This window comes from Amblyomma mixtum, chromosome 3 (assembly GCF_055824585.1).
Source record: "Amblyomma mixtum isolate Tamu chromosome 3, ASM5582458v1, whole genome shotgun sequence".
NCBI lineage: Eukaryota > Metazoa > Arthropoda > Arachnida > Ixodida > Ixodidae > Amblyomma > Amblyomma mixtum.
Genome location: NC_143014.1, coordinates 25286831 through 25311588, shown reverse-complemented (window position 1 = coordinate 25311588; position 24758 = coordinate 25286831). Strand labels below are relative to the sequence as shown.

The 24758-nt window shown below is 47.0% G+C and overlaps 1 pseudogene; it reads left to right on the top strand.

The window, feature by feature from the left end:
- LOC149349450 (uncharacterized) overlaps window positions 1-24758 on the top strand; it is a 508176-nt pseudogene that overhangs the window by 483140 nt on the left and 278 nt on the right.

Here is a 24758-nt window from a genome sequence, read left to right as displayed (position 1 = left end):
GCTGTGATGTTGGCTCTGCGGTGCTAGCGATGCTGTGGACTCCTCGGCGTTAGGGCTTTCTTGCCAGACCTGCCGCCTCAGCCCTCAAAAGCTTCGCCCGCTGTGTGGGGTTGAGGTAGTTGAATGAAGGCCGCAGTTCGGGAGAACTTCGTTGTCGGATTCAGGAACGGGAACTATTGTTACGGTGGTGCAAACGTGAACGAAGCGACGACGGCTGATAGGGGCGTTCGAAGTCCCGGCGGCAGTGGTTTTCATTTCGGCTGCTGTTAGGCGGGAGCTCATCGCTCGCCGCCAGCAATTACGGAGTCGTCGTTTCTGTTTCCGCTGCTTTACGCTACTGTTCTCCTATGTCGTCATCAGAGAGTCCCGAGTTTGAATCGTGGCGGCGGGAAAAAAAAATTTTTAACTTGGAATCCAAATCTCTTAGCAATAAATGCACCTTTCGATGCCGGACAAGGGCAACAAAGCCACAAAATGTCCAACTATCAGATTTTGCTAACCAAAAAAAAATAAAATAAATAACAGCGCTATCCTCAGTGTCCCTTTAAGCGCCTGTCACTTCCAGTCGCCAGTTGCGCTGAAGTTGCTGAAACCGAAACTAGCCGGAGTTTCCTACCCCTGGTACAGTGGCCTACCCGTGGCAGAATCAATGGGAGTTTTTCCTCTGGGAGTTATGCCGTCCACAGCCGCTAGAGGCGCGACGACCCCAATGTTCATTCCCCGCCCGAATATATGGCGGCAGGTGGCTTTCGCCTGGTTTCGCGCTGTCGCCTGCTAGCTCATGGTGAGCGCAGCCCCGAAATGAAAGAAAAGAATGCAGATGCTTAATCAGTGTATCCTCAACAGGAACCACATATGCACAGAATCTTCATAAGAAAATTCGCTTGATGAAAACATTTGAAAGGAGTAATCACTCTCCCATTCCTCAGAAGTATGTCGAGCATTTGTGGATTTAAATCAAGAAGGATGTACTGTGATCAACTTCTCTCATATGCCTCATGGCCCGTCATTAAATGATAAGTTAGTTCTAAAGAAGGAGGATGAAAACCCAGAGAGCGAAGTTTTGTGCTCGTCCCATAAAAATGTACTATCAGGGAGAAAAGTCTCCACGACACGTGAGCCGTAAATTCGATATTGCCGTTATTAGCAGGCGGCTTCAACAATACTTGTAAAGTTTAAAGTCAGAGTCATGTGTACTAACGTTTAACTAGCAAATAAATTGATTGCTGGGAGATGTATATAGTACATAATTACTCCGATATCGCTTTTCGCACCTTCTGAATGTACTCTTGCGCCCATATACTTCACAGCTTCCTTAAACGAGAGACCTGTATCAATAGCACAAAAAATACTACCGAATGTCCAGTGCTCCCTATTTCCTTAAATTCAGTGACTCTCATTAACATGTGTGCATCGCAAACCTTAATTTTCAGTTCCTGACATTGTAAGCTAAGCCAGTTGGTTTAAGGCATTGCTGTGAGATTTAATGGAGCTACGTTAGGCTGCGGAAAGAATGCTTTTTGGATGTTGCTTCGTTTCCTTAATAATGTGAGGAAAATTGATGTTCTCGGGCAGTTTATCGAAAAGTGATGAGGAGAATGCAGAAATGCATGAGAATACACTACCGCCTCTCAGTCATCGCTTCTCAGATAAGTCTGTTCGTTTGTGAAAGCCGAGTTTATTGAGAAAGAGGGCAGTTCCAAACTAATTTTGCCTCTCTGGCAGCTCATGCTAGCGGTTACTTAGTGACTTAATTTTTGCGTCGTCATCGGGTGGGACGGGCGGTCATCAGACATCGCCAAACTCCAACATGCCTTCCCAAGAGGAACAGATCTGTGCCTCTTGGACGTCGCGTGCGTGCAGTGTGCTCTCAGCGTACCGTGCTCCTGCGGCCACGGTTGGGTTCTGTCTATACCTGTTCCTTTTGCGAATCACATGATGCGCTTTCCTGGGGAGCACCACGAGTTCTTGCTAATGCCGCTGTGAGTGTACTTATTTACAAAAGATTCTAGTGGCAGTATCTTAAGCGAAGAGATATATTGGTAACATCTGCATACATAGAGCTGAAGGGGAACTGTGTTCCATAACATAAGAGTAGCGCAAAACCAGGACGACGAACAAAAGGGGAGAGAACATACACCCACAACACAGGCGCTACCTATAGCGCCCAAATTTCCACCCTGAGAACTGTGTATCTCGACTGTGCGCGGATTGCAACCCTGACATGGCGAAAACTGCAGGGTGATACATGGGTGTGCTAAGTTGTGCGTTTTCATAGAGGCCCCACTCTGAAGCATGTGTATCAGTAATATGCTTCGATGTGTGTGCGGAACAAGGGCTGCGCTTGCTATGTGTCGCATATACGCGAGACGTGTGCCAATCAGTGTGTACGTGGGCAAGTCTGTTCTGTTGTCCGGATCACCCCATGCTGCTCAGTGTATTATGACTTCACCAGCCGCCATTGGAACTCTACCTCTCCCATTTCTCCGTGCGGAGTAGCAGGCCAGGGTCAAGTAACCGCCGGCCGGCCTGTCTTTTATTACTCTCATAAAACTTTACTTTCCTTGTATCTATCTCGGCAATGTCGTAGTAATAGGAAATAATAATGTGTCCGATATTGATCCTTGCGGTACTCCTTGTTCTAGCTTCGCACGCATTGATACCGAATCATTACTTGCAGCCAACTGGTACCGGTCATTCAAATAACTATTGCAAAGGTCTAGTGCAATGCCTCGCGCTCCATTGTATCTGGACAATTTGCAGACTAATAAATATAACTGGATAGAATGAAATGCTTTCAGAATGTCTGAAAACACACCTAGGGTGTATTTTATACATACCATATGTTTTTAATTATTCTCTCTTCGATGCATATGAGAACCTGTTCAACCGACCGGTGCTTCCAAAAACCATACTGACATCCAAGTATCATTTGATGCTCTTAAAAAAATGAAAATCTGTCATACATACTTTTTCAAATATTGAAGCAGGAATTACTGAAATGGAGTGGTAGTTAGATGTGTTTAAATTTACCACCATTGAGTATTTTGAGGTTACTTTGAGGTTTGAGTGAGGTTAATCATATTACTAAGAACTTCGCCTATCAAAGGTGCTATCAACTTTATTCCATTTGGCCCATGTTCATTGACACCAAGAACTACATTGCTTTTAAGCCTGTCGATTATACCTGAAGTTTCACATGGGCCAGTAGGTCACAGGAAAATAGAGTGACTCAGTATTGTATCGGCTGAGTCGCTGACGCAGTGCCATCAAACGCAGTGGTGTTAAGGTATGCGCCTGCACTCGCACAGTGCGAGTTCACTGCATTGCTATTCTTTCGCCTCGGAGAGCTTACCCATAAACTACGAGTTGCGTAATGTTATCGCTGGTATTCTTCCTAGAACTGAGCGGGCTTACAGCCTGCCATGTTCCTCGATGGCTGTTATGAACGTTTTCCAAAAGATCCTGATAGTAATGCCGTTCGAACTTCCCTCAGTCGGTCGTTAGAATGTTTTGGTACTTCTTAAATTGTACAAACCTAGTCGAATCTCGCCAATGAATTAAGTTATGATATAACTTTTTTTTTTGATAAGCTGATAAAGGTCGGAAATAATTCAGAGCTCCCTGTGTTTCCTTATAATACAAGAGTATATCGTTAAATGACGAAATGCAGCATTATATAAATCTAGTAGTAAATACCTCCATTGTATTCTTACTGCCCATCGTTTATATTCCACTCAGATGCGTTCACGGCCCAAAGATGTGCCCGAAAGTTTGAGTTAGCCGACAGACTTTGAGTTCCTGCCATCGCCACATTGTGACTGTAATTGCTTATTCAAGAAATGATGTACAACGCCTCACAACGCGTGGTGTTGTAGCAAGCAGTCTCTCAGCGAAGGGCAGGCTACTCGTGGCGCATAAAGACTTATCTTGTATGAAAGGTAAGCCATTCTCGCGTCTCATAAATGTGGCTAGCCATGGAGATTTCTAGGCTGTAAGCGGTGGAGCCCTAGCTGCATAGGTAAAGAGTTGAAATTCTACGAATCCGTAAGACTGAAGAACGAAAGAAAAGAAAGGACGCATATAAGACCGGGTAACACGCAGAAACTGTTGCCACCGTGTGCTGAAATCAAGCACCCACGTGCTGTAGAGCATACCTAGGTACCTGCGTGTGCCCCTCTTTGCCCTTTAGCAGTGCACACTGTCTCGCTTTGTTGCGCGGCTCGGAAGGCGCAGAGGCTTTGAAATGCCGGGGTATACAGGGAGGCTGGCTCTCCGCGAGGCGGCTCAAGGCTGCGTCAACTGAGAGCGGCCGTCACATGATAGACCCCTTTTTACGAAACCCTTTTGTGTAACGCAGCGCGACCTTGAAGGCGAATAGCCCTCGGCGCACAGAGGATGGGCGAGAAGCTCCGCTTGAGCTGCACCCTGTTACTCAGTCGCTTTGGTGGCTTTCGCAACGCCTAGCGTATTTTTCCCAACTCATTACATTAACTGGCGAGATGCGTGCGCCAGGGCTTTTCAAAATCAATACCAGGATCGCGAACGCACCGAATACGTAAACGTCGCTGAATATACTCAGCAGGGAGCTTTTGCTACGGAAGCAGTGTGCCCCTCCTGGCTCCCTTCCTGCGTCCGCGACGGTTCGCACTCGCACCCTTGAAGAAGCAGAGAAATGTGCTATATAGCGATGGCCATAGATTCCGCATAATGTACTGCTATTCTTAGTGATTCGCAGTCTGCAGTACGTAGCTTTTCCAAAAACCAGGTGCGTCTCCCGCTGCTCTTTCCATCCTTCGGTCAGTCTTAATCGACAGTTGCCGCTAACACGGCACACGCACCGGGAAACAGGGCCGCCCACGACACAGCTGCTCACCAATCGAGCAGGACCGACGCCCATGCGGTGTTTTCCGCGAAGGACTCTTTGGCCGCGTCATCACAATCCATTTCCGACTCGAATGACTCCGCTTTTAGCCGACTGATAAACCCCTTACAAAATCTGAAACGGTCCTTTAACGACAGCTTCAAATGCTGTCTGTCCCTACGCCGGCCCAGTATGCCGTCTTTTTTTCCCGGCAGCTAAGGCCCTGACTGCGAGGTATCTTGACGGCACTAATTACATTTGCGATATGACAGTTCCTTTTTCGTTCTTTCCTTTCATGTCTGCATGGATTACTTGTTGCATAACTGAAATCCGCTGACGTGCGGGCCCTGCAGTCAAGCCGCGATTGGCGCAGCTTTTTGCCGAAGCCACATTTTACCTTACAAAGAAAGGATATGAACTTCAACTTGAACTTCTAAACGTTGAGCATGCTTTAGTACAGTGCTAGAGTAACCACCGCTGTGTAGAAGGTACCAAAGTCAGCCGTCCTACGCGCGTGAGATTTAGGGATAGTAAAAAAAAAAAATATTTAGAGAGAACTATAAAGTACGGCTGCTGGACTGGTGGTGTAAAGGCGTCGAGAAACCCGCCGTGATGGGTAATGACACTTATCTTATTCCTGCTTAAAACACAGGTAACGCGATATTAGCCCTTCATTTGCAACCACGGAATCTAAGAGCAAGAAAAATAAGAAACGAGTATAGCATGGCGGCGCCTCCCCTGCCTCATCTCGCCCAACCTTATATTAGGGGGAGGGGGGGGGGGGGAAGAGTGATCAGAGTTCCACCCGTGGCTAGAAGCTGAACGACTGTGCAACTAACCTGTGCGTGAAGGGAGAACACATGACATTGAACTGCAGCATGTGAACAATTGCCTTCTTTCATTCCCTTTTTGTTCGTCTGCGGTTAGGGCTGAGCCACCTTTCACGGATCCAATTTGAAGGCAAAGCCAGTGGCGTCGGCTTTGGGCACGTTGCAAGTCCGGGAAGGGATGCGTCGCGAGCAGCGTGGCTCCCGCAAGCCGGGCACGTCCGCGCCTCGCCTGATGGAGCGCTGCTCCCAGGGGGCCGGCCTCGAAATGGGCGTCAAATGCAGCCGCTGCGCTGCCCACGCGGTGTGCGCAAAACGGATCGGTGTTGGCGCAGTTTGCTGCGGTGACACATGAGCGCCATACGTGTGTGCCACTGCTGGACAACCACAAAGGGGCCGAGATCGGAGTTTGGGCTCCCCTACTCTGATATGCGGGCCCACTGCCAGCTGACAGGGCTGGATTTATATAAGCAATATTCGGAAAGGCAGGAACTGCAAGAAGCAGATTCACGTTTAAACTATACACTGTGCTGCATAATCTTTCTGCGGATTGCACAAAAGGCCATGGGGCGCTTACGCCACAACGTATGATGAATTTCAACGACACTGTGGCGATTCAAAGCGCCATATACTGTGTGACAAGACGTAACTCGTCGAAACTCGAGGCATTCTGAAGCTTAAACCATTCACTAACACACGAGCAATGGTAGTTAGTTTAGTTTAGTGGGTTTAACGTCCCAAAGCGACTCAGGTTATGAGGGAGGCCGTAGTGAAGGGCTCCGGAAATTTGGCCACCTGGGGTTCTTTAACGCGCACTGACGTCGCACAGTACACGGGCCTCTAGCATTTCGCCTCCATCGAAACGCGACCGCCGTGACCGGGATCAAACCAACGTCCTTCGGGTTAGCAGCCGAGCACCATAACCACTGAGCACCGTGGCGGCCGCACGAGCAATGATTGCAGAGAAATTCAGTCGAGAGTGCAAACTCGTACGTGTTCATTGCTGACGCCCTACGCGATCATTCCTAACTAGCACACTGCCAGTGAATCCATGCCCGTTCGTCGTGAGCCATTGGGCACATACCAAGTTACCATACAGCATGCACCATCTTGCTTATCATGCGAGGACGCGTGTGGCCCTCACTGAGGCAGCTGGAAGTCGACTGTATTGACCTCGGCAGGCAACATTCATTTAAAGAACCTGCAGTGCGGGTTGTCCAGCTCAACTGCTTCGGCCTCTCTGTCTTGTTCGTACAAGCGCTACGGCAATATCCTCGGAGGTTGAAGGCCGTACCGTCTAGCGGTGTGCACTAAAACCCGACGCTGCCGTTTAATCGGGCAAATAGTTAGCCAGCGATTACATACTACCTCTAGTTCCTAAACTCGGCCGTCGCTCGGCGTACCGATGCTGAGGCGTAGCGGCTGTTCGTCTTTCACTTGCCCTGGCTGGTACAGTATATAAAGGTGCCTACAAAAGTTTTTGAATGCGCAAATTACAAAAAAGAAAGCCTTAATTTACGGGCCGTCTAGGGATGCATTAGCGAGCTAGCTGACGATGTGCTTTGTACGCGCTTACCTGCGCGACCCGTGTCCAGCCGCACTCAATCCCTGCTTGCTCCTCGAGGCAGCAAGGATATTCAGCTCTTTCGTGGTCTTCCGTGTTCAAAAAAGTTAACGTCCACTGTGAGAGCATGTGCTTTTTGCGTCGACCATGCGTCGACCAGTCGACAACTCTCGAAAAAGAGACTGTGCTCAATCAATTGATCAGGCATTTTGGAAGGTGGCAAGGACGGGGCCGCACCCAAAAACACAGATGCTAATTATCGATTGATAGGGCCTTTCCTGGAGGGCGTAATATCAGGATCTATAAAAATGAAAACAGAAGCAAGCACCAAAGCCAAAAGGGAGGCCTACCTGTCGCTTGTGTAAGCTAAACACCAGTCGACAGCGCCTGTGCTGTCCTTGTCTGCGTGTCTGTGGTCCCGTTCATGAGATGCTAAAAAAATTGAAGGGGAGAATTAAGCTCCGCCTTAAGGGTATGACGTGATGGCGTATAGAGTTAATTCCCATATATGCAGAAGGTCATTCTCTACTTTACATTGATAGATACATAGGAGTCCCCATACTCCTCCCGGCGCAGTGGTGCAGCGGTTAAGCGATGCGCCACTGCCCTGCGATCACACATGCTGTCCCCGTAGGCCTTGTGTGGCCCAGGTTGCTCTCCCCGAGCGAACAATCATTAATGTAACTACCACCTGCCCCGGTGGGCAGTTTGCTCACTATCCGGTGGGCAGGTTGTGATGACGTCGCAGAGTCCCGTGACCTAAGTGGGCCACCTGCCTTCTAAGTTGCTCTCTGGAGACCACCTGCCAGACCCATGCCCGTGATTTTTTGCTTACAACGCCGGCGCCGACAACGCCGACACCAGATTTTCCGATGAAAATGGCCTTTAACGCTATCGCGTGAGGATGACCGTAGTTCAGCAAGCACAACTGCGTGCACTTAGTGTCTGTGACACGATAATATGACGTGCTTTCTCTGAGAGTACGGCAGGCAAAGGCCATGCCTCCGCAGTCCCTCTACGAGCATAAGGAGTGAGAGAAAGGTTATGTCTTCTTCAATCTTATAAATTCAGCCTAGCTATATGGTCTAATAACTGGCGACGCGACAATCTCAGCCCCGCCCGTTCTGCAGCTCTCCCAGCTCCTCGCCACTACGCTGCTCCAGCGAGTGCAGGGCAGGGAATGTCACCCTGTACGTGCATCACGGAGTGTCGCGATTTGGTTGACTCGCAGTGCGCTCTCCTGCAACAGTGCGGTTTTCGAATAACGGGAGAAAGGGTCCAAATTAGTCGAGCCACAGCGGCGAGGATAACCCCGTTTTTAAAGTTCTAAAGACTGGTATAGCTACTACTAACAGCCAGTTACAAATCTGTAATTGCAATCAGGTGCCTATCGATTGTAGTTAAAAATTAATAATAAGGGAGTAATTACTCATTGACGTCCACCCAAGCACAGCCATACGGCTACAAAGGAAAGGTCCCAGGTTCGAACCCCGGACTAGGACGAATTTTTCTTTAACCGCGAAGTTTCTGAGAAAGCTGTTTAGCTTTCCTTTGTAGCCATGTGGCTGTGCTTGGGTGGACGTCAATCAGTAATTACTCCCTTATTACAAATCTACTCCACCTTGGGGGATTGCCCTAAATATTTGACCAGTTAAAAATTAACCAATAAAATTTAGTTATTTATTTAACTAATTTACATGACTCGTCTGCTCTCTGACGTCCGCCTACAGAAGTTTACTCCGCCTTAAGAAGCTCCTCTTCACCCCCAAAACTCTATTTCTGAACAGTTTGGACCTTCTAAAAAAACATCCTGTATACATCACCTACACACATGTACTGAAAACTAACGAACGAAAAATACAACAAAGAAGGATGCATAGAATGAAGTGATGGTAGTTGTAAGCAAATGACGCTTTCAATTTTAGTACTTTGTACGGTCGAAATTGGAACACGAAAACATTGGTACTTAAATAAATCAGGCTTTTTCCAAAGCAACGGAAGTCAATAATTAAGCATTTGGTACCCATAATTTGTAATTTGTTCAATGTGGCTTGCGACGTCGATATGGAGTCTGGAATTGCTGTAGTGAGGCTAAGTGAAAAGTTTTGTTTTAATCCGTTGTTTTCTTCAGTTCTGTAATCTTCGTCATCATCATCATCAGCCTGACTACACCCACTGCAGGGCAAAGGCCTCTCCCATGTCTCTCCAATTAACCCTGTCCTTTGTCAGTTGCCGCCACTGTATCCCCTCAAACTTCTTAATCTCATCCGCCCACCTAACTTTCTGCCCTCCCCTGCTACGTTTCCTTTCTCTTGGAATCCACTCCGTTACCCTTAAGGACCAGCGGTTATCTTGCCTTCGCATTACATGCCCTGCCCAAGCCCATTTCTTCCTCTTGATTGCAACTAAGATGTCATTAACCCGCGTTTGTTCCCTCACCCACGCCGCCCTCTTCCGATCTCTTAACGTTACACCTATCATTTTTCTTTCCATAGCTCGCTGCGTTGTTCTTAACTTAAGCTGAACCCTCTTTGTTAGCCTCCACGTTTCTGCCCCATAGGTGAGTACCGGTAGGATACAGCTGTTGTATGCTTTTCTCTTCAGGGATATTGGTAAGCTACCATTCATGATCTGAGAGAACCTGCCATATGCGCTCCACCCCATTCTTATTCTTCTAGTTATTTCCCTCTCATGATCCGGATCTGCGGTCACTACCTGCCCTTAAATTAAGCTATTAGAAAGATTCAGTACATTTGCAGTACTGATTGTTGTGAATAAACGCTTGGTTGTATGTCCGTAAGGTAACGCATAGACTATGTGAAGCGTACTTTTTCAAGTACTAATAATTATTGTAGCTTTCTGTCCATTGTGGTGGCCAATGAGAATGAAGTACACTGATCCAAGTGAGAACGGAATCAGATCGTGTGCAAAACAAATCTGACTGCTTACGGCGGTATCTTCTTGTGGCGATAAAGCTTACCGACAACTCTTGATGATTTCGATATTACATTACGGATATGTTCATCCTACTGCATATTTTCTGAATACGGAAATGGCGGAGAGGGTGAGAAACAGAGAGAAACGCACTTGTCACCTGCATATCTCTCAAAGTACTTTATCCGCTGTTTGCGCTGAGCAAAGAATAAATATCTTGAGCGGCAGGAAGAGGTGCTCTAAACTTCAGCAAAAGCTCTCCATAGCTGACATGGACTTGTGTACAAAGTTTCATAAAAGGTGGTCTCTGAACAGCGGCAGCTCCTGCAATACAGTTAATCTTTATAACTAAACTAAAAAAAAAATCTAAGTCCTTCTGGAGTACATTTTCGTAGATCTATTTAAAAACAACTACCATGTAAGAAAGACAATTAGCAGAAACGACCGATGCTTCAGTTCAGAGAATGTACTTGCACTTAATCTCCGTAAATCTTCATTATTCGCCGCGAAGCTTCGCTCTGAATACTTCACATTGCAGTGCTTTTACGGTCTGTGCACTACACAAACGCAAATAAAGTTGGACTTATGCAGCATAACGTCAGAGATCTCCGCTCAAGATCGAGAGACCTTAGTGCCCCGTACGCCATTAAACCGCTCCCGAATGAAGATCTGCCGTGTACATCAGCTGTCGGGATTGTTTTTATCGTTTGCGGATCTGTGCATTACTGCCCTGTGCGCTATTGCTGTTCGCAGAATGTGCACCCGGCTAATTCTTTAACAGCATCACCCAAGGGTCGAACAAACGGCCGTGCTGCAAAGCGGAGCGACTAAAAACGGCAGAAACCATCAGCGCTGGCACGTAGCAAGAAATAACATTTATTAGCACCAGTCAAAAGGTTGACGGGGATCCGAGGCACAGCTCGGTCCCAGCCATGTCCTCCCACTCAGCCGTCGACCGGCCAGGGCGAGACGGATGACTTCACGTTGTCCCTTTTCTTCCTGTGTGAGAAGCAGGGCCTACCAGGACTCATTTGTTCTGTCAGGTTCTCCAAAGCTAGGACACGTCCATACCATATAAATCATGTCCGCTAGTGGCGGAGTGGCAGCGTCCCAGTCTCGCACTTAGCCAGGTATTTTTTTAGGGAGGGGCCTCAGGTATTTTCTAATAAAAGGGGGGGGGGGGGGGGATTACAGCTGGTTGAGCATTGCCAAGACAGAAGGAGGGGGGGGTGAACTTTATCCCCCCCCTCCCCTTCTTGGATACATGCCTGGTTCAGCGCATGCCCGTATTCTCGCCCATTTCGCCGCACGACACCGTTCATGCTCGAGAATTCCCTGGGTGTACGCAGGCAGAACCTGCGAACTCGAAGTGAAGATGCATATTAATGTATTTCATAGCGGCAATGGAGAGGTTGCAATATCGTAAAAGAGACAGTAAACACAATGCTGCGGAGTCATTCCACTCCACTCTGGCTGAGAGGAATTAATTTCTAGAGTGAAATATGGACAAGCGTTTATTGAAGCGCTTAGTTCTTCCCAAGAGTGCGCCGCATAATTAAGGACGTGTTCTATTCCGATCTGTTGATCAAGTCCAAGACGTTCAGTGTTGCTGAACTTCCTTGTTTCTAAAAGCGAGGCAAGAGTTTGCAGACCAACTTTCCATTACAGCTGACCTGTCTGGGAACGCATCGATGTTCGCTGAATGATTATGGCACATGGTGGTGGTGTCTTTGTCTACTTCTGATTGAGATGATTATACATCTCATGCGCGATTCAAGAGCGAGTTGGCTATCCATTCGAGCACTACGTTTTATTGAGCACTGCGAAGTCAATATCCATCGATTATGTATGACAGAGAAAAATACGCAACCGGTTTTGATCACTCTATCCACTAAAAGCAACGTTCCCTTCAGATGCTTCCTCTACTTGAAAAATGTGTCAAACCGGCCGGCCTTCGGTGCGAAATAGTGTGAGGAGATTTTTTTCCATAATGAGCCAAATCAACACACCGAATTGAAGGTAAGTTTAGCTGCAATCGTAAGCTGGCGCATTGATCTCTGTGTTGAGAAACTATTATTATTACAGAGGCCATATAGCTAGCATTTGAAATCATAATACGTAATAGCCTCCAACGCGTTGCTGCAAATGAAAAACGTTTTTTTTTGTTTCTGTCCAGGTAGATTTGGATCATTTGGAAAAATGAAACGAACTCGTATAATCTTGGAAAGAGGCTTCCGCGTACTGTAATTATCACTCGTCGTAGGCGTGTGGATGTAGGCTCGCAGGCCCTTCCCAAGTGAACTTTATGGTGGTGCCTACTGCACAAAGCCGGCGAGGTGGCACCATGGCCCAACTTGAAACTGCCACCCGCTCGCTGCTCGTCGGCTGTCGCCATCATTCGAGCAGAACCTTGTTTGCTCTGGATCAAACCCCCATCTTCCAACCCCCCGCCTACCGCCCCCCCCCCTTCCCGTCCCCTCCCTTGGCCAGCGGTGATCCTCTGCTCTGGAAGTGAATTTTTTTCTTGGCTTTGTGATTTACGTGACGAAGCTACTCCGGGCCTGATGCGTGTGTAGTGGAAGACTCTAGATTAATGTCAGTCACCTAGGTTCTTAAGTGTACATCTAAACCTTCTTTTCGCCTCCATCGAAACGGAAACCAACCGAAGGCAACATGCGTCAGCGCCAATGGCACCGATATTCACTGAAATGTGGTCCAGTGAGGATTGCAGCTGGTATTCCGGGCTCTGTCGCTTATCTCCGGGCCCACGCTCTTCGCGAATGGCGGGCATTTGGGAATACTACTCCTCTGGCCGTCTGCGCTGCGCACAAGAGAGCTGGTTCAAATTATTACTCTTTTTTTGCAGCGCTGGCCATCGAGTGCAGCCAGCCGCCATTGTGGCATTCGAATTGAAACCGGAAATACTAACCAGGACCGTAAGCACAGTGTACTTTCCCTCAGCCACGAATCCGTCCGGCCGCCGCGGTGGCTCAGTGGTTATATGGCGCTCGGCTGCTGATCCGAAAGGCGCGGGTTCGATACCGGCCGCGGCGGTCGAATTTCAATGGAGGCGAAATTCTAGAGGCCCGTGTATTGTGCGATGTCAGTGCAAGTTAAAGAACCTTAGGCGATCGAGATTTCCGGAGCCCTGCACTACGGCGTTCCTCATAGCCTGAGTCGCTTTGGGATCTTAAACCACCATAAACCATAAGCGAATCCGCCCAGCCATTGATAGGCTACGGCGGCTACTCGTGTATGTTCAGTAGTGGAAGTGACAGTCATGCATGAGGTCATGTCGCCTATTCAATACGGATTTACTTGCGGGCGTGGCACTAGGTTAGCATTAGATGAATTAACCAATTTTCTTAATAGTACTCTGGAAAGTAATGCATTCGCTTGTGCATTATTTCTAGATGTATCAAAAGCTTTTGATTCCGTAAACCATAAAATATTACTTCGTAAACTTCATAGCTATGGCTTCCGAGGGCCCTTCCTAACTTTCCTTGAGAATTATTTGCGCGGTCGAATCCAAGTAGTAGTTTTCAGAAATATTAAAAGCAAACGTAGACAGTTGACCGCTGGAGTTCTCCAAGGGTCGATTTTAGCTCCCCTTTTATTCAACTTGTACGTTAATGATCTCAGTCAAGCAATGTTTCACTGTCAGGTGTTTCAATACGCAGATGACACGCTTTTAGTATCTCGTCATACTAATTACCATCAAGCCGTGGCTGAATTACAAACTGACACTGTAAATGTTATCAGTTGGTACCATAACAACTTAATTTCTATTAACCAAAATAAAACTAAATTAGTCTGTTTTCACGATCGGCTGAAATCTGTTTCAGTCATCACTCCAGTGTTTCTTCATTCTCCTCTGTGTAACAATTGCTCGTGCTCTCCTATTCCATACCTCTCAAGCGTCAATTATCTCGGTGCCCATTTCGATTCTAACATGTCCTGGAACACTCATTTGGCTAACGTTTGTGAAAGGCTGCACAAAATAGCCTGCCTGCTATATTCTATTAAAGCACTATGCCCAATTTACATAAAGAAAACAATAGCACATGCATTGGCGTACAGTGTGCTGCGATATGGAATCTGTTCTTTTTATTTCTGTTCAGTGTTTTGGCGCAACAAAGTGCATTCTTTACTAAAATCTATAATTCGGGCTGTGATGTATGGTGTGCACATTACTAATTATTCCAATCTTTTTTCATACTCGCACATGCCTTCGTTCAGGCTGTTATTCAACGAAACTGTAATCCTTATGTATACATGGAACAATTAGTTCTGCCTCCCGTATGTCCCCGCCAGAGCATTACGTCCACGCGACCGCTTTACCTTGCCCAGAGTACGGACAAGATATGGTAAACGTGTCCGTGCCTTTTACGTACCAGATGTGTTGAACGCCCTGCCGATAATGTTTTATCTTTCGGCACTCGGAAAAAATTGAAATCTTATCTTTGATTTGTATGTGGAATTTTGTTTCTTTTCTTTTTTTCCTTTTTTTCCCCGTCCTTTCTCACTGCCTTTCCTTAGTTTTATTCTAAATTTGTGCAAGTATTGATTGACTGTGCCGTTCTCTGGCTTGCTCCATTCTGCCGAGCACTGCCCCACAAGCCCATTGTTGGCTTGGGCAGGCTCGTATTTGTACAATGTAATTTTTTCAAGTAAACAATTTTTATTATTTATTATCATTGTGGTAATAATTTCTCGAAACAACTAGCACTGATCACTCGTTGCACACTGTGAGTAAGAGGCTGAGTTGGTTTTCACTAATCTCAACGTGCCCTGAACACATTTGCACGTTGGCCTAATCTCAGGCACCGCGTCTAACATTATACGTTTCTTGCAGAGCGGCCAAGACAACGCCACAGGGAAGAGCGCTCACTCAGGGCGCTCAGCCGGCTGTTATTCCGAGAGGCGCTCAGGAAAAAGTACGTTTCATAGCCACACAGCAAGATCATATGGCCACGGCGAGGCCAACGTCTTGAAGGCTGAAAGAGACAATTATTTTTCTTGGATCAACATGCCTTGAAAACTGACTGCAAGCGAAAAGGTGATGTGTTGAAGGTAGTCATGGGATCTTTGACGCTGACTACGAACCAGACTTCTTCTCATAAGCCACTCCGAATGATAGCCAGTGAAAGTTCAGCGCCATGTTTCTTCTGCGCTGCAAAAACTGTATGAAAGCAATATGGCTTAGTAAGCAACTTTATTAATATTACATGGCTCATTTACGAGATTTCGTCTGAATCAGCAACATAAAACTCCTTTTGAGCCTTTTCCAACTTAGCAGCCTCAAGCTTGAGACAGCGCCCGATTTGCTGTCTCGCGCTGCGTCACTGAATCGCTGTCTTTTTACACCTTCATTCGGTAGTTCGAACGCGTCTACTGAGATGGGCGTTCATTGCGAGGAATGAGAAAGAGCCCAGCCACGATGACGGTGAGTACAAGTGAAGCACCGCATATGCAGAGGCGCACTAATTTTTCCACTGTGTTTCTTACGCTCAGGCAGATGTCGACGAGGCAGCATATGGAACGGTGTCGCTGAGGGTGGTAGTGAGGGGGCACTTTAGGCGGCCAGTGGGGTTTGTGTACTTGTGGAACTAGCCGCATCAGATGTCGGCAATCGTTATATTCCGGCTCTTTCATCCTCTCTTTATCGAGTCGATGCAAAATTTAACCATTGCACCCACGTAGTAATGCGCCATGTCACTTCAAGAAAAAGTGGGATCGTATGCCACTCCAGTGCGCAGACAAGGGAGTAGTACAAGCACTTTCAGAAAGCGCAATCGCCCACGCAGCTTCGCGCCCTGATGACCCTGGCGCATCTCCTGAGCTATACCAAGAGCGACACCTGTCGTTTACCAAGTCGGGCGCCTCTGAGAAAGAATAAAGCATAGAGATCCAGTAAGTAGACCGCTTCGGGAGCGCGGAGCACACAGGTTCAGTAACTGTAGAACTAATCTCTTGTGTAGCCGAGACGCGAACCTCTCTGCGGAAAAATGCACGGCGCAAAAGGCGCCGAGACGCACAAGCACTATGCGGCCTGAATTTTGTGGACTGAAGCATTATGTGGACTGTGGCGTTGCCATGAAGACCGCAGATCAAAGCGAAACTCATTTGGCTAACGCTTTCCGCTGCCTCCCGTGCCACTGGTTGCCGGCCGATACTAACACCTGTGGTTGGATAGCCGGATCTGTATGGCGCAATACTGCGGAAAGCTGCAAGGCTTTCCATCGATCGAGGAAGTAATGTAGGGGTCTGCTTAATTCCGAGCAAGCACATTAATCCGTCCATGCGTCTGTAATACTCTGAAATCGAAATGACATGTCCTGGTCGAATGTGAAACTTTCGAAGCACTCAGCGTGGTGTTCTCTAATGACATTTTAGCTTTTGAGATGGATCTTAGTCGAGTCATACCAGCTGGCCAACTTTGTGCGCAATATCAGTTGTCATTATAGCAGGAGTATTTACGATAAAAGAAATTTATGATCCGTCTTATGCAACACGGATCTGCTGACCTCGCAGATATTTTTTCCCTTCTCGACATATGTGACAGAAATGGAAGCGTGTTTGTGCTTAATGCACTCATGACTGTCACGATGAGCAACCCCGGCGCCGTTCGGGTTGAGCTCCAGGCAGTCAGGTCACGTCATTAGTCCACCTCTGAGGTTTGACCGTGGCTGCACTTCGTGCAGGTCGCCACACCTCGCCTGAGTAAACGGTGTACTTAGCGGCCCTTTTCTGTGCTTCTTCCAGTGAGCTCATTCGCCCTACAACATTAACCTTCATTGAGTTCATTCCTCCTACACCATTCGTCCTTCACTTATTAACTTACCAATGTCCCATTGCAAAGTGCAATTTCTTATCGCTACCTAGGTGTTCCCATTACTCACAATCTTTCTGGGAAATTACGACCCATAAAATAGAAAACCCCTTAGTGCACAAATACTTTTGCAGGAACTTCTCATTAGCGCCTTCATCACTGGAAATGCTATTTAACGCTACCTGTGTTGGTCCAGAGCTTTAATTTGCACCATCAATCTAGGAACCTGCTCATGCTGCTATAATTAAAGGCGTTAAATCGATGCCAAATCGCTCGGCTAGATTCATCCTCTCCGGCTATTACAGGAACACCAGTGTAACCGAAATAAGCCATTTCTCACCTTCCACCGTTAGCCTTTCGATGATAACTGTCCCGCCTTTCTCTTTCCTATAAAATGAATTACCACAACAGCACCCTACGTTCAAACTGGATTTAGCTGGCGATATTGATTTCGTCTCGTTCGAAACATCCACAGAAAGTTACCATAGCTCTGTCGTGAATACACTGACGTTCTTTGAGGAAGCAACCGCTGAACAAAGAATAACTGAATTCATTAATGGGCAAAACAGAGCTTACAGAAAAAGTTTGCTAGTTACAAGGTTCGTTTTGTAACTCACGCCTTCGTGGTTGTGTCGTCGCTACCACGGTTTCAGCCACCAGAAACCGAGGCATCATTCGAGGGCTCCGGAGTTGAGCGATGCCCCCCGTGAAGAACGCAGGGGGACGAGGGGCGCCCTCCTTGAAGAGCTCTGACGATCGTAAATTAGTCGAATGTTTCCGCAAAAGCTGGGAATTTTTCTTAGAGGTAAACACACGATAAACCTCGTTTTACGAAACATTACGTTCACAACACATTCCCGCCCGAAATGACACTGACATTTCACAGTCACGCTCACTTCACAAGATCTATTGGATTGAGCACTTGAACCGCACGACGCAGGGCAGCTCCTCCGGGAATTCGCACGATGCACGACCTAACTCGCCTGCCGTTCCCGGCAAAGGTCGCGTCAACTATTACCTTCTTCCAGAGCTGTCTTGGCTGGAGAGATTCTTTAGGCAGCACAAGATCGACTACTTGTAGACTCCGGGTAGTGTTCTTTTGGTGAACTCATTTATCCGCTGGCGCCGGAATTTGCGCCAGGAGTGTACAGGCAGGCAGGCGACCTTGCACTGCTGGTTAGAGGGGCGGCCAGCTGCCTCGCTAACGCACCAGCAGCTAGCGCACTTGCCGTCAGGGGCCTGTATTGGGCAGGGTACTTGCGGGGGCACTGCGCGAGGGGGTGCGACGCAGCGCATCGTGTGCAGCAGGCCTTAGGGGGGGTCTGTTCAGCACAGAATGTACACAGGAGAACGTTAATGTCCTCCTGGACCTCGGAGGTCTAGCCAACGGTGACGCGCCGGCCTTGCGAAGCCGAAAGAAGGCGGGGATGGTGGGGGGTCGAGGTCTAGGACGTGGACGTCAATGTGTTCCTGGACCTCAAAGGAGGTCTAGCCAACGGTGGCGCGACGGCTTCGAAGCCGGGAGAAAGGGGGGGGGGGGGGGGGGGGGAGGTGCCGAGGTCTAGAAAGTGGACGCGCTATCCCAAGCGCTGTGTAACGGACAGTCTGACCTTACTTTTCTTGGAATCGAGAAAGAGGGCAGGGTTCCACCGGTTGAGGGTGGTCAGAAGGTCCTTAAGTCGGATATCAGGGCGAACGTAAGAATTGCGCCCCTGAGGTATGCGGCCATTGATGGCAGTCCGGGTGCCCTCGATGCGGTAGATGGCAGCCTGCAGGCATTCGAGGTTCCCAAGGTCCCGGGATGTGACCACCAATGCGGGACGGGTGGTTAGGATGGTGACGGCTCCTATGCCCCCAGACTCCGGGTCAATGGCCGACTTGATGAGGGCAGCAACCTCACGGCCGACGTCGGAAGCCCTAACAGAGGTTAAAAACATCCGATCCTTATTCCTCTTCGGCCGGAGGAAAGACCTCTAGCCCAAGGGCCCCTCAGTGTCCCCGGGTGGCGTCCGAGGCGCTTGAACCAGTGCCGACAGGTGGCATAGGGCCGGCAGCGCCACGCAGGGCGGCCGCAAAGGCCCTAGGGACGTCTGGTTCGGCCCGCAGTGCTCTACCGCGGCCTCGGAAGCTCTGGCGGACACCTCAGCATTCCGGGCCCTGAGGACATCCAGCTTGCGGTACCGCGTGACTTTGTCCCGCAAGGTGCGTACGCGCTCCCTCCCTTGGATGGCGCAGGCAACGAAGTGCTGTACATTCCTGCTCAGAGCGGCGACCAGGGACACGAGGGTGGCCCAGATCCCTGCGGTGATCTAATTTTGCCGTCATTAATGACTGACACCAATTGTTCGTGCGTCACCAAAAGGGAGGCTTCGGTGCCCACCTCTAAGTTGTCAGGGGGCCGGGCACCTTGGGGTGGCGGCAGGTAGTGGTGAGAGGCCCAGAACACCTATTAGGTTGGTTAAATTGAGCCCCAAAGGAATCGGGAGTCACCATCTGAAGCAGCACCAGCGTCAGGTACACCGGAACCATTAGGGAAGACCATGTCGTCTGGATTCTCAGTCCCGGGGTCCTGTTTGAGGTCGGGGGTGATGTCAGAAACCGGTGGATCCATGGATGGTCCAGCAGACCGGGCCGTAAGCACCAGCCCGGTCAGTCATGGGCGAGCCAGCAGCTGCCAGGCCTAATAAGGCAGCTGAATGCAAAATGCAGAACAAATGTAAATCAAGGTCTTCACCCCCCGGTACGGAGGTCAGTCCGGGGGTCCCCGAGGTGTTACAGGACCCGGAATAAAAACTTTCGGAATAGGAACCGCAACTGAAAGACTGTCAAGCTACGTTGAAACTCTCATCAAAAAATATCCTGCTACATTTCAGTCCTTGATAAAGGACACAACACATTGCCTATCTGATGTAGCCGATAGCAACTTCCCCCATGGTGCCTGCTTGTTACCCTTGATGTTGCGTCACTTGATACAAACATTCTTCACTTCGATGGCATCTGGTCAGTTGTGCAGCATTTTGAGAGTCAAAAACTTACGTTATAACGTTGATGGTCCCACGCTAGACCTAGTTTTGAAATTTATACTCGAACTTAACAACTTCGAATTTGATAGCAGACACTATTTTCAGACAAACAGGACATCGATAGGTGCACTGATTGGTCCCAATGCCAACATATTTATGGGTTTATTAGAAGACCAGTTGTTTGCTACACACCCATTAAAGCCCTTCTACTAAAAGAGATTCATTTACGACATTTTTCTCATCTAGCAACATGGTGAAGCAGAACTTCTATCATTCAGCTGTAGTTTTAATAACACCCATGAGGCTATTACTTCCTCTCATTCTTACTCGCCAACCACAATTAGTTTTCTAGATGACAGTACCGAAAATAATGGCAAACTTTGCACAGATTTATACCGGAAACCAGGTGACAGACCTAAATACTTACATTTCGAAAGCTTACTTTAAACACCGGAAGACTAGCATCACATATGGACAAGCCGTCCGCTTTAAAGGGATATGTTCTGACAAGCGCGACTTCGAAAGAAACTGTACCAACCTCCGAAACGCCCTGATAAACGGAAATATCCAGCGCTACAAATATAACGATGCTGTAGAACACGCAGGCTTTCTTGACCGTGAGGCGATCCTCAAAGCAGAAAACAAACGGTGTTATCAATCACAAATAAACCTGGTACTAACCTACTCAGCATCGGTTCGAAACGTCGCGGGCACTTTGAAAAAAAAAAAAAACACCATGTCATCCTCATGCAAAGTGATCGACTCAAGCACATTTTTAAAGACGCATCCCATGTTGTCTACCGATGTGGCAAAAAACTCGGACACTTTCTCACTTCTCCTAAAACAAGCACACGTGTGTCAATCGGCTGTCATCCATGCAAAAAAACGCGTTGAAAAGTCAGCGCGCAGATGACATCAGTAAGGGCTTCCAGCGCTGCGTCGAACTATGATGTGAAAATTCGGGGAAACTACCATTGTGACACTACCAACGTAATCTACATGCTTGAATGTTCAATCTACAAAATTCAATATATTGGCCAAAAGAAACACCGTTTAGATATCGTTTTAATAGTCATAAAGCTAATTGGAAGACAGTGCCTAACCTTCCTTTCTCTAAATATGTGAAAAATACAAAGCACCCTTTTTAAAAAATTCAAGTAACATTACTTGATTGCGGCTTCAAGACCCTGCATGAACGCGAAGTTCGTGAATAATTCATAATACACAAGTCTAATACTGTTTCTTGCGGTCGGAATGAAAATGTTGGGAAGCTGACTTGTCTCTCGTCATAACCGCAATACTTTGTAGTATCATGCTGTGTTTCACCTACACTTATCATTTTTGACCTCTTTTCCACTGATTGCGCTGCCTTTGCTATCTCTGCAACGGTATCACATCTCAGTACCATACCCCATGCCTTTCCCACGAGGCGTTGTTGAATCAAAACTGGTAGTCATCTGTGTTGTCATCTATCTGACTTTTTCTGTTGTTCGCCTTTCTTGGTGCATTTGAGCCCACGACCAATGTTTTCACAATGATGTCATTGCAGTGATCCGTCACGATGCTTTAATCGTTTTTGATTGTGCTGACAAACACTTATCTTTAACTGCCGATTCATAGTGAGGTGTTTGCCGCTGTGACCCGCCAACGAGAATGTTCCATCACCGCGTACGTGTGCTTATAAAAGCTGTATCTTTTGCCTGTAACATATCACTCTGACGAAGGCCAGACCCTGGTCGGTATCACAGAATAAAAACAGTTGTCGAATAAAGACAACAGGATACAAAAAAAGACATGCGCAAAAATCTCCTATTTTGTACCCTGTTGTTCTGCCGCAACCCTTCCCTCAGTGGGATTTTGCAGACTTGTGCAATAGCGTTTCTTCTTTTTTTTTTCTTTTTTTCTGAGGTGTTCCGTTTGGCATTTCTGCTGATCCTCATCCCTACTGTTTCTCCACAAATGTTACCTGCTCGTTGCGCATCGGTCAAGCGCTTCAAGCTTGTCACTCACCGGAAAGCGGTAATGAGCGACACCTCGAGGGTCACTCCCCTGTCTTTCTAAAAAAGCCATGAGGTGGTGGGGAAAGGAATTTTCCTTCCATCCCTCTTTGTTTTCCGGTGCTTCCCTCCATTCGAACACTTGCAGTCGCATTAGGGGATCCCCCGTTTTCAAGTTGTCACCGATTTTCTATTTTTCCTTTCACGTCTTTTTCAGCATTGCCCCTCCCCATTACTTGCATTTGTGCTTCAGGCTATTCGTGTACCTCGCACGTGCTTCAAAACCTGCGTGTTTTAGAATGCTGTAGTACACTCCAAAAATGCTGGCCCTCCAGCCGAAGTGTGTTTCTCAATTTATGGTGACTTGATCTGATATTGATCAATCAGCGGCCAAGACATCGCTTTTGATACTCGTGTGTGTGTGTGTGTGTATATATATATATATATTATGGGCGTGTTCAGATAAGAACGGTAATCGAGGTCCCATGACCATTTTTTGTTTTCAATGAAATTTTTATATATGATGGGCAAATGTGTCCACACAAAGGAATGAACCTTAGTTTTGCAAGAAGCTTCATAGTTTTCTCGGAAAAAAATCGCATGTCACAAGAGGTGGAGAATGTCGTTTTTGGCACTTCGCAATGTTGCAAGTTTGAAGCCTCATCCCATGCACAAAAAATTTTTTCCACGCATCAGCATTTTTTCAGAACTTTTTTACAACTTGTACAATCCGAGAAAATAAAAAATGTTTTCTTGCTCTTTCAACCTTCCGAGTAAAAAAATGTCAAACTTCGCTTCTGGAGCTATGCGGTGCAAAAAAGGCACTTTTCAGGGCAGCCTTAGGGCAAGATTCCTAAAGGTCTCCCCACTGAATATTTTTCTCAGTATTTTTCAGGTGTTTTTACTCACCTCAGGCAAGTTCTGTTGCTCTAGACTTGACAGATAGTTTTCAGTACGGTCTCAAAATTGGCCGAAGTTCAAAAACGCCAAAAAAGTGACCACTTTGACTTGGGTATAAAAAAAAACATCATCATCTAATTTTGTTAAAGTTTGCCTGAATAATCCTCAATACATGATAATTTCAAGGCACCAGAAAAGTGTTGCATTATATTGTTTTAAAATACAAAAATAAACACAAAACTGAGTTCATGTTTTTGTTATATAGAAGTGCTTATTACTGCCTCTTAGAAATAGTAGCTGTCAGAAATTTGATTTAGCACTCATTGAACGTGGTTACATTTTATTTACCCCAATATCCGAACCATTCTCAATGCTTATAGAGCTTCTATTCGCTTGTTAGCGGCGCTCTTAATGCGTGAAAATAGGAATAAATTCGCTATTTTTCCTGATGTCATAAGAATTGGCTGGTGGCGGTCAAACGTTGTTTGTATTCTCTAATTTATTCGTCGTACGGTCTATTGGTATATACAATCGATTCTTTAAAGATATTAGATCATTTCTTGGCTCTTACAAAAATTTTTATATATAAAAGTTACTATTAATGCGTTTCTCAAGTCGGCGTTTTCGAACCTGCGTCTATTTACCTCTGTGTTCAATGGTTCTACAAGGCACTGTCAGGAGACAAAATGTCGTCTCCTGAGGGGAACGATTTATCTGCAAGGTTTTTAATCATGGGGAGTTTTAATCGGGAGGCAATTTAAAGTTTTGATGCCGCTTCATGTGCACATTGCAATTCAGAAAATCGTAACAAGAAATGAACGGCGGCAGTTGATTTCGGTTTTGCGCACAGTATATTGTCCAGCACGAAGCACTAACCAGATCACAGTCCCTTCCATTCAGAAGCAGCGGTGGAGGCCACATAGGATGCATTGCCGTAAGTTGACTGAGCGTACTTCCACATGTGGAGCGTCTGAACTCCAGGCACTTTCTTTGCCAGTTTCCATTGTTCCTTCTTCACTTCGCGAAAGTCTGCAAGCTCCCTCTGTGGCAGCTCCAGAATGGTGATGTTCTTTAGTGTTCTTGAATTGCGTCTACGAAGCCTCTGGCTGTGTGTATGGCCTCACTTGCAGGCTTCCGCAAGTTGTGTTGTGATGCTCGATGGTGTGATGCTGCGTCATGTTTCCTCAGGAATTGTGCCACTATCCACATGATGGCATTTTCACTTTGGAAAATTTTGAAATGAGCAGCGAGGATGAGGTGTTGATTGCTACATGGGAATACGGTGAGCTAGTTAAAAAAACTCTGACCGCTTCATCGTTTATTAGAGAATTTCTAAGAGTGGCCATGAAATGCATTCCCTACAACTATATTATATCTGTGCAAGCAAGAGCAATACGCTGAAAAACACACAGCTGCAATAGAGGTGCAATTGTTTTACATTTTGATTTCGCCAAAAAATGAACAGTCGTGCTTCCAGACTGAGTACAAGCGTACCATTGGCAGAAAAAGCAGGTAACCGTGTTTACCTGCGTTGTCATGTCAAGAAAATCGACTGGTAACTACGCCGTTAATTTCGACGATATGTCTCATGATTCCGCTCATGCTTGGCTCTGTCGAAAATCAAAGCACATCTCGAATAAAACGCGCCAATCTATACCAAGATAATATATTTCAGCGACGGGGCTCCCGCTCACTTCAGGAATAAATACCAGTTTCATGAGCTGCAGCGCAGTGAATGTCAACGGACGATATTGATGTTTTCGGCCTCTGGACACTGCAAAAATGCTTGCGATGGCGCTGGTGGGCTAGTGAAACAT